The 12,782-nt window shown below is 36.7% G+C and overlaps 1 pseudogene across 1 annotated transcript in view; it reads left to right on the forward strand.

The window, feature by feature from the left end:
• LOC308679936 (interferon-induced protein with tetratricopeptide repeats 1-like) overlaps positions 1-12,782 on the forward strand; it is a 24,055-nt pseudogene continuing 11,273 nt past the window's right edge. The window contains exons 1-2 of the transcript in view: positions 1-5; positions 221-558. The product of the transcript in view is annotated as an interferon-induced protein with tetratricopeptide repeats 1-like (transcript). The remainder of the gene's footprint in view (positions 6-220; positions 559-12,782) is intronic.

Here is a 12,782-nt window from a genome sequence, read left to right on the forward strand (position 1 = left end):
ATGGAGTATGTACTTTTCCAATACAAATGTGAAAAAATCTAGTCTAATGTAGGAATTTAAAGTGATTTACCAGACTAAACTCAAGATTGTGTAAAAATGTTGTGGCTTAGTTGAATCTGTTGATCATCTGTCCTATGACTGCTACGATATATTTGTATGTAAACCAAAACACAGCATTTGTAACTCTTCATTAATAGATCTTTATTTCTGAATGTGTCAGTAACTCTAGTCTAAAACAACGTCTTGAGTGGCTGGAGTGCCACTTCACCTGGGATCTGGAGTGCAGTTCAAATGAACTCAAGGATTTACTGAGCAAGCTGAATTATGTGGACCAGGAAACATGCACTTGGCTGGTTCACTATTACATCCTGCTGGGCTACATCCATCAGACTCTTGGCTCCAACACAGAGGCAGTGAAACACCTGCACAAAGCAGAAAGTGTGATCCAGGAGCAGGGGACAGAAGAGGCAGGAGTCCAGCTTCAGGTCAATAAAGCAAACCTGGCTTGGGTCTACTTCCATTTGGGAGAGATGGATAAGAGCAAAGGATATCTACACTGTAAAAATTAAAGGTGCCTGGAGGAACCTTTTGGGGTTCTTCACTTTGCCACACCGGCGGAACCGTCTGCAGATCCTCTAGGCACCCTTTAAAAAGGGCCGGTTCTACACAGGTTTCCTGAGGAACTCTTTTATGAAGCACTGTGTGGAACCACTGTGGGTGCCTCCAGGAACCAAATTTCAATTTTTTTTTATTTTTATTATTTGTATTAAATTAATTTCATGTTGTTACTACGGTTACCATTAACTTCTATTATAATAAACAAACTGAACCAAAAACAAAATAAGAATTGTTTATTACATATTTTAGATCCATTTTAATACATACACTTCAATACACTTGGGGAAAAAAGCTAGTAATAGATTAATATCAATGAATACACACACACAAAAAATTGTATAATACATAAGTAACATGAATAATCAACCATGTGTATACAATAGGCTACACAAGAAAAGACATCTCAACAAAATGCATAGAAAACACATGTTCCATGTAATAAATCATTGTAAAAAATTAAAATTGACTAATTAAAAATGTCCATCTTCACTTAATTTTAAACGTGTTTCAGTTCGCTTAAGTCTGACACAACTGTTTCCAAGTCCAAAAGCTCTCTCAGATGCCAAAAACAAACAACAGTGCTAATATGCACTCATTGTGCTGTAATATTCCTGAAAATTATGATCCTAACCTTTATCTCTATTCTGAAATCTCAGATGGTTTAGTTATTCAGCTATTTTGAATCATAAAATGTTGAAGTCTAGGATGCTGAGAGACTGGAGACTGTAATGTACACTATGGCTTTTGAAAAGCTTAAATGTGACTTGAATCAACAGTTCCCATAAATGGTTGAATATTCTCAATATCTAGAAACAAGATAAAGGAAGTAGAAGTAGAGGCTTCGACCCGGAAACAGTATTCCTTATGTCACAACAAGCAGAAAACATTTTCCATTTGAACAGAGTTAAGGTGCAGTAAAATGATCTGTTGTTCTGTGAATGTTCACTGGTGAATTCAGTCATTTCAATAAGAATCCACACGATCAGCAATTTTGTGTGGTGCTTCATACATTACATTGCTACACTGCTGACAATGGTCAATGGACCTTTTTGCCTGTGTAATTTCACGAAATTCACAAATGTGACGCACCTTTACTCACTGCAACATAAAATGCAATCAGTAATAAAATCTTCTCAAGGGACATGTGAGGTACTTAACGAGTTAGAAAAGTGAAAAGGTGCATCAGCTTCATTTTCCGTTTGTTTTTCCTCTTTTCTGGTGGATGGTCCAGGTACTTCAATGATTTTCAGGTCTACAGGAGGATTTTTATTCTTGTTCAAACTTGTATTTCAGCTTACCGAGATCCCTGCAAAGTACAAAATTTACTGTTAGTAAGGTTATTAAAGTGATAGTTGTGAAATTTAAATAATTTCCTCAGCCTTGTGACGCCAGAGGAGAACTGGCCCCCGACTGAGCCTGGGTTCTCCCAAGGTTTTTTTTTTCTCCATTAGGTCACCTAATGGAGTTTTTCGGTTCCTTGCCACTGTTGCCTTTGGCTTGCTCAGTTGGGGATACTTAATTTGATTAATCGATTCAACAGTGCTATTGATCTGCATTACCAAACGTGGATGTTTTACACCAGAAACATACACTGATGTACTATTTTATTTAATACTGTGAAGCTGCTTTGATACAATCTGTATTGTGAAAAGCGCTATATAAATAAAGTTGACTTGACTTGACTTGACGTTCCAAACCTGTATTACCCCTTTTCCACCAAGGCAGAGCTGGTGCTGGTTCGGAGCCAGAGCCTAGTTTCAAATCGGTTCTTTGTTTTTCCACCGCCAAAGCACCAGCTCCGAACCAGTAAAACTGGTTCTTAAGTAGCACCAAATCATTGCAGGGTCTAAAACGGAGCCAAGAAAGAACCGCTTGCGTCAGGGGCTGGGGGCGGGGTTACCGTGACCAACAAGACGAATAGAAACTTGTGACCGCCATTTTTAAATAGCAGCTAGTCGAGCTAATAGCAGCTCGATTATAATATCCGTCTATGTAAGTTACGGCGAGCTGCACGAACGCGTTGGATTCCGATGTATTTTTGCAAATCCATGAGCATCCATAGTATTACAACGTCCGTTATTGTTGATGGCTTGTTCGAGATGCATCGGAGCGGCAGGGACCGATCGGAGTTGCAGGGTGTTTGAAGAGCACACGACTCCTTGTGCTTTTAGATCGCTATCGCAGTGCTTTGATGTCACGCGGCGATCGATCTGCGAGAAGCCGATGCATCTCGAACAAGCCTGGCGTGTTTGTGTTTGGCGCTACCGCACTAGTGGTTGCTGGGCAACATGAGACGTATACAGTGACGTAAGATCTGGCTCTGTTGTGGCTCTCTAGCCGGTGGAAAGGCAAACCGGTTCTAGTAAGCTCGTCAGTCGAACCAACTCTGAACCAGCTCTGGCTCTGGCTCTGAACCAGCACCCGGTTCTTGTTGGTGGAAAAGGGGTATTTGACTTTCTGTCTGTGGAACCCAAAAGCAGATCTCAGGCATAATGCAACCCCAGTCACCGTTCGCTTTCACTGGATGAAACACAAGCAGAAAAAAAAATTGTGTAAATCATTCATGAAACCATTCTTATGCACACTTGTCTAGTTCAATTCAATGCAACAATTTATGTAAAAATGGTTAAGCTCCAAAAATGTCCCAGAAAAGATCCTAAAAATAATCAATGAATTCACAACTCATGAGTTATGGTTTGTGTTGTAAGTCTTATGGAGCCATTTAATAGCTTATTTCTTTTTTTGTCGAAAAAGACCAAACTTGAAGTTATAATTCAGGGTTCAAATGTCTTATATTCAAATGCATATGATTAAGGTATAGCCTATAAAAATGCATAGCATTATTGGCTCCAAACCTGTGATATTACACTAATGTAACATGAATGAGATTTGAGAGCATGAGGGAAGAAGATTTTCAGAAAATAACTGATTAAAAAACACAAGTAGCCTACACAGTCAAACAATACAATTGCACACAGAGAAAGTTCACAGTAATAAAGTAGTTGCATGTGGTGCAGGACAGGTACTTACTGTAATTCAATGTTGCCACTGAAACATTGTACTGGATATTCTGGGGAAACAAAATAACAAAGCTGATCATTCACAACATAATATTTATTGACCACTAAATGGATTCAAAATGATATTTGAGAGAATGAGGGCACCTGTAGTAAGTAAAGTTAGGATAAACAAAAACAGACCAAACTATATAAGCTGCTAACCTGCTTTTGTTATTCATAACAAACGCCAATGAGACAGCAGGAATCAGCTAAATTAATTAGGCTGTAAGTTATATCAGCAATTTGAAGACACATTTGTACAGAATATGTTTTGAATGACTAACTTTAAATCAATCTAAGACAATAAGTCAATAATTTCCATTTGTTCATTAGATCAACGTAGTTAGCATCGCGGCTAAAACATTCATACCAGATACTGTAACAATAAACCATAGCAATAAACGAGAGGTAAACACTGTAAAAACGTAGTAATGTATAATAAATTTAGTTTATATATGTGTGTGTTTGAATATATAACGTTAGTGAGTATTTATATTTCTTTGGCGAATTTACAAACCTTGTAACGGAGAGCAGAACAAACGGCGGAAGATGCGGCAGGCTTTGATGAGGAGAGCCGTTACTTTCAAACTCGGTGACGTCGATCAGCTGAGCTTTGTTGCGCGCGAGCAGCGCGAGCACCACTGAAGTGACGACAGCAGAGGAATAGCAGCAGTTTCGTGACTGAATAAAACCTTTATCCTCCGGGTTTTCTTCTTCAAATAATAATTTATGAAGAAGTAAAAAATATTATTTTATTACTATTATTTATTCAATAATAATTAATGAATTTTTTTTATTAATATTGTTATTATTTAGTGTTGTTGTTGTTTAAGGTTTAAATTAATCAATAAAATAGCCCTATACTAAATAAAAGTAAGCTACCCAGGTGAAAAAGACGTAGGCTACTGTTAAATGTATTAAAATGCATTAAAGTAGGTTATATTTGTATTGAAGGCCTACTAAAAACACACTCAAGTACATTTTTAATAGTAGCCTACGTATTTTTCACCTGGGTATATAGCCTATACTGAATCAAACTTAAGTAATAATAGGATAATAATAATATCATTCTGGCCTCACTGAACCATTGGGTTCCTCAAGATGCTGGCTTAAACATAAGAGATCCTCCAGGAACCACTTAAATGTTAAAAGATCTTCCAATAACCCTTTTATCACATTCAAGTTCCTCTATTTTCCCCCAAAGCACTTCGAGGTCTCATAGTAATGAAAAGGTGACTCCAGAACCTCTGAACTAAATACAAAGTGCTTAAAGGATCCCATAAGTTCCAGCAAGAACCTCAAAGATTGTCAATGCTCCTCCAGTAACCCTACTATAGGAGAAAGAGCTTTGAGGCACTTAAATTACATTTTTAAGTTCCTTGAGTATCCGACAGGATATTTGAGGCTCCTTTAGTTTTTACAGTGTACACTGTTAAAAAAAAACCGTGAAATTTACGGTAAAAAAACGGCAGCTGTGGTTGCCAGTATTTTACCGTAAAAAATATGGTAGCAACCTTACTTAAAAAAAAAAAAAAAAAAAAAAAACCTTCAGCAGGATTTAAATGTGTGGTAAAAAAAAAAACATCAGCTGTGGTTCCCAGTACTTTACCATAAAAAATACAGTAGGAACCTTTTAGTTTTCACGGGACAACCGTTATATTACATAAACCGATAAATGTTATCATTAAATTTCACTTAAGTATTAAAGTCTGCTTTATATCTTTGCAATATACTGAAAACCATCATAATAACACAAGTGGCAAAAAAAAAAAAAAAAAAACAACACGATTTAAGTATACCATTAGTTTATCACAAACTGAGGTACATGGTAATATTGAGAAGGTGCACAGTGTCATACACACAAACACAAAACACCATCATGGTGACATACACACATGACTCCAAATAATGCCATAAACATTCATTAAACAATATATGATGTAATATAAACCCCAAATGTATAAAACTGATAACAAAAACAAAGAAGAAACATAATTATTTAAATGAAATAGCATCAAATGTGAAGTGTCACACAGGGAATTCTGGGAATGTCCATTTAGAGAAACAACAGGAACAGAAAAAAGAGACGAGCAGAAACACAAGAACTACAACTGACTTCAGCCACAGCCTCAGATGAAATCAACTGAAGATAAAAAACATTAAATCTGTGAAGATCTCAGCAGAGGAGGATTAAACAACTCCACAAACAGCATTACCAGCTTCACTTATTACTAACCAGACTGACTTTATTTCTGTCAGACATCTACAGTTCTGTTTGAGAATTAACAGAGGTTTAGTTGTTGATGATTTATTGTTTCATTTGAAGTCACCATGATGGAGATCAGTGACTGCTTTAGTTGGGGTTTTGACCCTTGACTTTCTAACTTTAGTTTTTCTCTGCCTGCTGTAACTCTGTGTTTATAAGAAATGTTGATTATGGCTAGGAAATCAGAGAGAAAATGTATCGTGTGATGGCAGTTGTGAATCAATGATGGCACACACAGATGTCACTGAACTCATTAAAATTCTGCTTTCTGATTTCAATTTATGTCGTTGGTTAGTGAATCTGCATAAATGCCCAGAATTTTTTATATAATATAAAGAATTTCTTAAAAGTTGTTAAAAAAAATCATTTTTTTAGGCACACACAGATGTCAAGATTCAGTCTATGCATCTCAACAATGGTGAGGAGCAGAATATTCAATTAGGAAAAGTAAATTACATAGACAATTCAGATCATAATTTATTCATACCGCAATGCATGATGGGAGACATTAATGAGTTGTGATTGGTGGTAGCCACTGCAACATGCTTTATTATTGTCACCATTGTTGAGATTCACAGGCTGATTATTGATGTCTGTGTTTTAAATGAATTTATCTAAATGTCTTTTGATCAGAACAATGTTTATTAAATATTTTTAATTATAAGTAAAGTACTGATAATCATAGGCTGAAGAATCACTGAACTGCTGCTAACAAGTTAAACCAAACTATCTCAATAAGTTTCCTTTTTCAGATCACAGCATGATTATGTCAAAACATAACCAACACTATAAGATAACATTTTACTTTGTTCATTTAACTGTTATAAATTTATAACAGCAGACAAACAACAGTAAATATTAAAGTAAACATATAATGGTCTAGAGACCAACTAAAGCAAACACCCATCACCTTAACGGTAACTTACAATTTGTGATTTTCTTCTTCAGTGATTCTGCTTGTTAACATCAGGTGTCTTCAATAATGCTCAATCATCACTAAATTAATCACTTAATTATCTCCTGAGCCCTAAATGCCGCTTCATCTGAAAGCAGGTGATGGTGATTTACTACTAATCAAGGAACCGGCTTTACTGAAGAGATGCGCATAAGAATATCGCGATTTAAATCGCCCAGCCCTAATTGAGCCTCCAATCAAAACTCATCAGTATCTCCCAGCATGCATTGCAGCAGGAATACATTATGCTGAATTGCCTTAGTATTTTCTTTTATTATTTTATCTGCTTTTATTTTTGATGTTGTTTTTGTTGCAGCTTTTTAGTAGCTTGTTTTGTGATGTTCAGAGTTTTATCTGATTATTGTGTTGATTGTCACCGTTGTTGAGATTCATACGCTGAATCTTGATTTCTGTGTTGGTTTAAATCAAGCAGTAGTTCAAAACCTATTTTGTACACCATGTATTTTTAAAGTTCTTCAGATTATCTGTTGCTCATTTACAGAAATATTATACTCAATAATATGAAATATTTATTTGTAATATTATAATCAATATTATCACTTCACTCAAAGTGAGAGATAAGACTCTTTATGAGGTCAGTGAATCAGGCCACAATATAACGATTTTCTCATCATTAACCTGCCATCATCACCTGGTCACATTTTTCTCTGATTTTCATGCCATATCATTTGTATTATATAACCATACAGTTAAGGCAGTCAGAGTAAATCTAAAGTTAAAAAGTCAGAGAGCCCAACTAAAGCAAACACTCATCTCCATAATGGTAACTTCAAACTTTATTATTTTCAATAAAACATCAACGTCTAAACCTCTGGTAATTCTCAATAATTAGATTACAGGAAACCACAGCTGGCAGGTTTTTATTTTTTATTTTTTATATAAAAGTTCAGTTCAATGTTCAATGCCATAAAACCTAAAATATTACTACCGTATTTTACCGTATAAACTTTAGTTCAGTGCCGTAAAAGCAAAAACAATTCTACCGTATTTTTTACGGTAAAGTACTGGCAACCACAGCTGCCAGTTTTTTTCCGTAATATTTAGATCACTGCCGTAAAACCTAAAATATTACTACCGTATTTTTTACGGTAAATCGCTTTCAACCAGCTGCCAGTTTTTTACCGTAAACTTTAGTTCAATGCCGTAAAACATAAATATTTATACCGTATTTTTTACGGTAAAGTACTGGCAACCAGCTGGCAGTTTTTCACCGTAATTTTTAGTTCGATGATGTAAAACTTTGTAAAATTAGTAAACATTTGCTACCGTATTTTTTACGGTAAGGTACGGTAAATGCAACGGTAAGTTTTTTTTTTACAGTGTACTTCCAAAATCCGTACATTTAACAGTATATTAATGTAAAACTAGATGCAAAAGTTCGTCGAGACAAACTTTAAGTTGGCTTGAGAAAGTTTGGACCAGAAAGTTTGAAGAAGTTTAAAATAGTTTGGAGTTTAAATTAGTTTAAAGTTTAAAGTAGTTTAAAGTTTAAATTAGTTTGAAGCTTAAATTAGCTTAAAGTTTAAATTAGTTTAAAGTTTAAATTAGTTTAAAGTTTAATGTAGTTTAAAGTTTAAATTAGTTTGAGTTTAAAGTAGTTTAAAGTTTAAATTAGTTTGAAGTTTAAATTAGCTTAAAGTTTAAATTAGTTTGAAGTTTAAAGTAGTTTAAAGTTAAAAAGTTGTCGGGGGTTATCTAGTGGGTTGCTAAGGTGTTTTGCATGGTTGCTAGGTGGTTGCTAGGGTTTTCTGGGTGGTTGCTAGGGTGTTGCTAAACGGTTGCTAGGGTATTTTTGGTGGTTGCTAGGGTGTTGCTAGGCAGTTGCTAAGGTATGTTGGTGGTTGCTAGGCGGTTGCTAGGGTGTTCTGGGTGGTTGCTATGGTGTTGCTAGGTGGTTGCTAAGGTATTTTGGGTGGTTGCTAGGGTGTTGCTAGGTGGTTGCTAGGGTGTTCTGGGTGGTTGCTAGGGTGTTGCTAGGCAGTTGCTAGGGTATTCTGGGTGGATGCTAGGGTGTCTTGGGTGGTTGCTAGGCGGTTGCTAGGGTGTTTTGGGTGGTTGCTAGGTGGTTGCTAGGGTGTTCTGGGTGGTTGCTATGCTGTTGCTAGGCGGTTGCTAGGGTATTTTGGGTGGTTGCTAGGCGGTTGCTAGGGTGTTTTGGGTGGTTGCTATGGTGTTGCTAGGCGGTTGCTAGGGTATTCTGGGTGGTTGCTAGGGTGTTTCTAGGCGGTTGCTAGGGTATTCTGGGTGGTTGCTATGCTGTTGCTAGGCGGTTGCTAGGGTATTCTGGGTGGTTGCTAGGCAGTTGCTAGGGTGTTCTGGGCTGTTGGTATGGTGTTACTAGGTGGTTGGTAGTTGTCACAGATGGTTACTATGGAGTCTTTACAGAGTTCTTAGCATGATCTTGGCATAATTTAGCACTTAACTAATCGCTATTAGCATGTAGCTATTTACTGCTAGCATGTGTAGCATGTTGGAAGTGCTGTTTGCAAGCATGAGTCAAAAGAGCCAAACCTCATCTCTATACGATGTTCTGATACAGAGATATAGGTCTTGCAAAACGTTTGCTAGGGTACTCAAGTTTGGTTGCTATGGAGTTGCTTGGGAGCTGGGAGCTTTAAACTTAAGAAGTTTAAAGTGGTTTGAAGTTTAAAGTAGTTTACGAGTTTTTGAGTTTTGAGTTTACAAGTTTAAATGAGTTTAGAGTTTAAGTTTAAATGAGTTTACACACACACACACACACACACACACACACACACACACACACACACACACACACACACACACACACACACACACACACACACACACACACTCAGAGTTTATGAGTTTAGAGTTTATAAGTGTATAAATGCATGAGTTTATAAGTGTACAAGTTTTTGAGTTTAGTTTATAAGTTTAATTGAGTTTTGAGTTTATAAGTTTAAATGAGTTTAGAGTTTATAAGTTTAAATGAGTTTAAGAGTTCAGAGTTTATTAATTTATGAGTTTAAGAGTTCATAAGTCTATGAATTCATGAGTTTATAAGTTAATTAGTTTATAAGTGTATGAGTTTAGAGTGCATTAGTTTAAATGAGTCTCAATGGCTCATATAGTATATAGAACGGCAGTTTGGTTTAGTCTTCAAGGTGTTTTGATTTAAATTTTCGTCGGTTGGTTTTTTTAGAACTCCCCAATGTAAGTCAATGGGAGTTTTTGAATGAGTTTTTCCGAGTTTTGATCGTCATTTTTAGGAAAACCGTAAGTCCGATCAGTCTGAAAAGATATAGCACACCGAGTCAGATCAGTTTGAGTGTCTGTGCCGAGTTTGGAGTATGTGGAGTTAAAGCTCTAGGAGGAGTTTGAGTTGTAAATTTTTACGGTCAGAAGAATAATAATAATAACTAGATGCAAAAGTTCGTCGAGACAAACTTTAAGTTGGCTTGAGAAAGTTTGGACCAGAAAGTTTGAAGAAGTTTAAAATAGTTTGGAGTTTAAATTAGTTTAAAGTTTAAAGTAGTTTAAAGTTTAAATTAGTTTGAAGCTTAAATTAGCTTAAAGTTTAAATTAGTTTAAAGTTTAAATTAGTTTAAAGTTTAATGTAGTTTAAAGTTTAAATTAGTTTGAGTTTAAAGTAGTTTAAAGTTTAAATTAGTTTGAAGTTTAAATTAGCTTAAAGTTTAAATTAGTTTGAAGTTTAAAGTAGTTTAAAGTTAAAAAGTTGTCGGGGGTTATCTAGTGGGTTGCTAAGGTGTTTTGCATGGTTGCTAGGTGGTTGCTAGGGTTTTCTGGGTGGTTGCTAGGGTGTTGCTAAACGGTTGCTAGGGTATTTTTGGTGGTTGCTAGGGTGTTGCTAGGCAGTTGCTAAGGTATGTTGGTGGTTGCTAGGCGGTTGCTAGGGTGTTCTGGGTGGTTGCTATGGTGTTGCTAGGTGGTTGCTAAGGTATTTTGGGTGGTTGCTAGGGTGTTGCTAGGTGGTTGCTAGGGTGTTCTGGGTGGTTGCTAGGGTGTTGCTAGGCAGTTGCTAGGGTATTCTGGGTGGATGCTAGGGTGTCTTGGGTGGTTGCTAGGCGGTTGCTAGGGTGTTTTGGGTGGTTGCTAGGTGGTTGCTAGGGTGTTCTGGGTGGTTGCTATGCTGTTGCTAGGCGGTTGCTAGGGTATTTTGGGTGGTTGCTAGGCGGTTGCTAGGGTGTTTTGGGTGGTTGCTATGGTGTTGCTAGGCGGTTGCTAGGGTATTCTGGGTGGTTGCTAGGGTGTTTCTAGGCGGTTGCTAGGGTATTCTGGGTGGTTGCTATGCTGTTGCTAGGCGGTTGCTAGGGTATTCTGGGTGGTTGCTAGGCAGTTGCTAGGGTGTTCTGGGCTGTTGGTATGGTGTTACTAGGTGGTTGGTAGTTGTCACAGATGGTTACTATGGAGTCTTTACAGAGTTCTTAGCATGATCTTGGCATAATTTAGCACTTAACTAATCGCTATTAGCATGTAGCTATTTACTGCTAGCATGTGTAGCATGTTGGAAGTGCTGTTTGCAAGCATGAGTCAAAAGAGCCAAACCTCATCTCTATACGATGTTCTGATACAGAGATATAGGTCTTGCAAAACGTTTGCTAGGGTACTCAAGTTTGGTTGCTATGGAGTTGCTTGGGAGCTGGGAGCTTTAAACTTAAGAAGTTTAAAGTGGTTTGAAGTTTAAAGTAGTTTACGAGTTTTTGAGTTTTGAGTTTACAAGTTTAAATGAGTTTAGAGTTTAAGTTTAAATGAGTTTACACACACACACACACACACACACACACACACACACACACACACACACACACACACACACACACACACACACACTCAGAGTTTATGAGTTTAGAGTTTATAAGTGTATAAATGCATGAGTTTATAAGTGTACAAGTTTTTGAGTTTAGTTTATAAGTTTAATTGAGTTTTGAGTTTATAAGTTTAAATGAGTTTAGAGTTTATAAGTTTAAATGAGTTTAAGAGTTCAGAGTTTATTAATTTATGAGTTTAAGAGTTCATAAGTCTATGAATTCATGAGTTTATAAGTTAATTAGTTTATAAGTGTATGAGTTTAGAGTGCATTAGTTTAAATGAGTCTCAATGGCTCATATAGTATATAGAACGGCAGTTTGGTTTAGTCTTCAAGGTGTTTTGATTTAAATTTTCGTCGGTTGGTTTTTTTAGAACTCCCCAATGTAAGTCAATGGGAGTTTTTGAATGAGTTTTTCCGAGTTTTGATCGTCATTTTTAGGAAAACCGTAAGTCCGATCAGTCTGAAAAGATATAGCACACCGAGTCAGATCAGTTTGAGTGTCTGTGCCGAGTTTGGAGTATGTGGAGTTAAAGCTCTAGGAGGAGTTTGAGTTGTAAATTTTTACGGTCAGAAGAATAATAATAACTAGAATGTACATTTCCTGAAGAAAATGTGAAGTGGTGCTTGCAGTGGCAAAACTCGCCACTCGGTTGCTAGGGTGTTGTACATGTTTGCATTCGAGCCAACAACCATGTCTGTACGATGTTGTGGAGCTGAAATATGGCTTCTATATGTTGCAATATGGTTGCTAGGTGGCTCTAAATGGTTGCTAGGGTGTGAATACACAGTTACCATGGTGATATTTACAGACTGTTTTCCAACTGAAACTAATGAGCCAACCCCCATCTCTATACAATATTCTGATGCAGAGATGTAGGTCTTGTAAAATGGTTGCTAGGGTACTCTGTTTGGTTGCTATGGAGATGCTTGTCAGCTGCTAATGATGAAACTGCAAAGGCTTCTTGTCAGTATGAATGATATAAACCAACTCCCATCTCTATACGATGTTCTGATGCAGAGATATACGTTTTGCTAAACGGTTGCTAGGGTACTCTATTTGGTTGCTAGCGA

Source organism: Scardinius erythrophthalmus (genome assembly GCF_964197995.2).
Source record: "Scardinius erythrophthalmus genome assembly, chromosome: 19".
In the NCBI taxonomy this organism is placed as follows: domain Eukaryota; kingdom Metazoa; phylum Chordata; class Actinopteri; order Cypriniformes; family Leuciscidae; genus Scardinius; species Scardinius erythrophthalmus.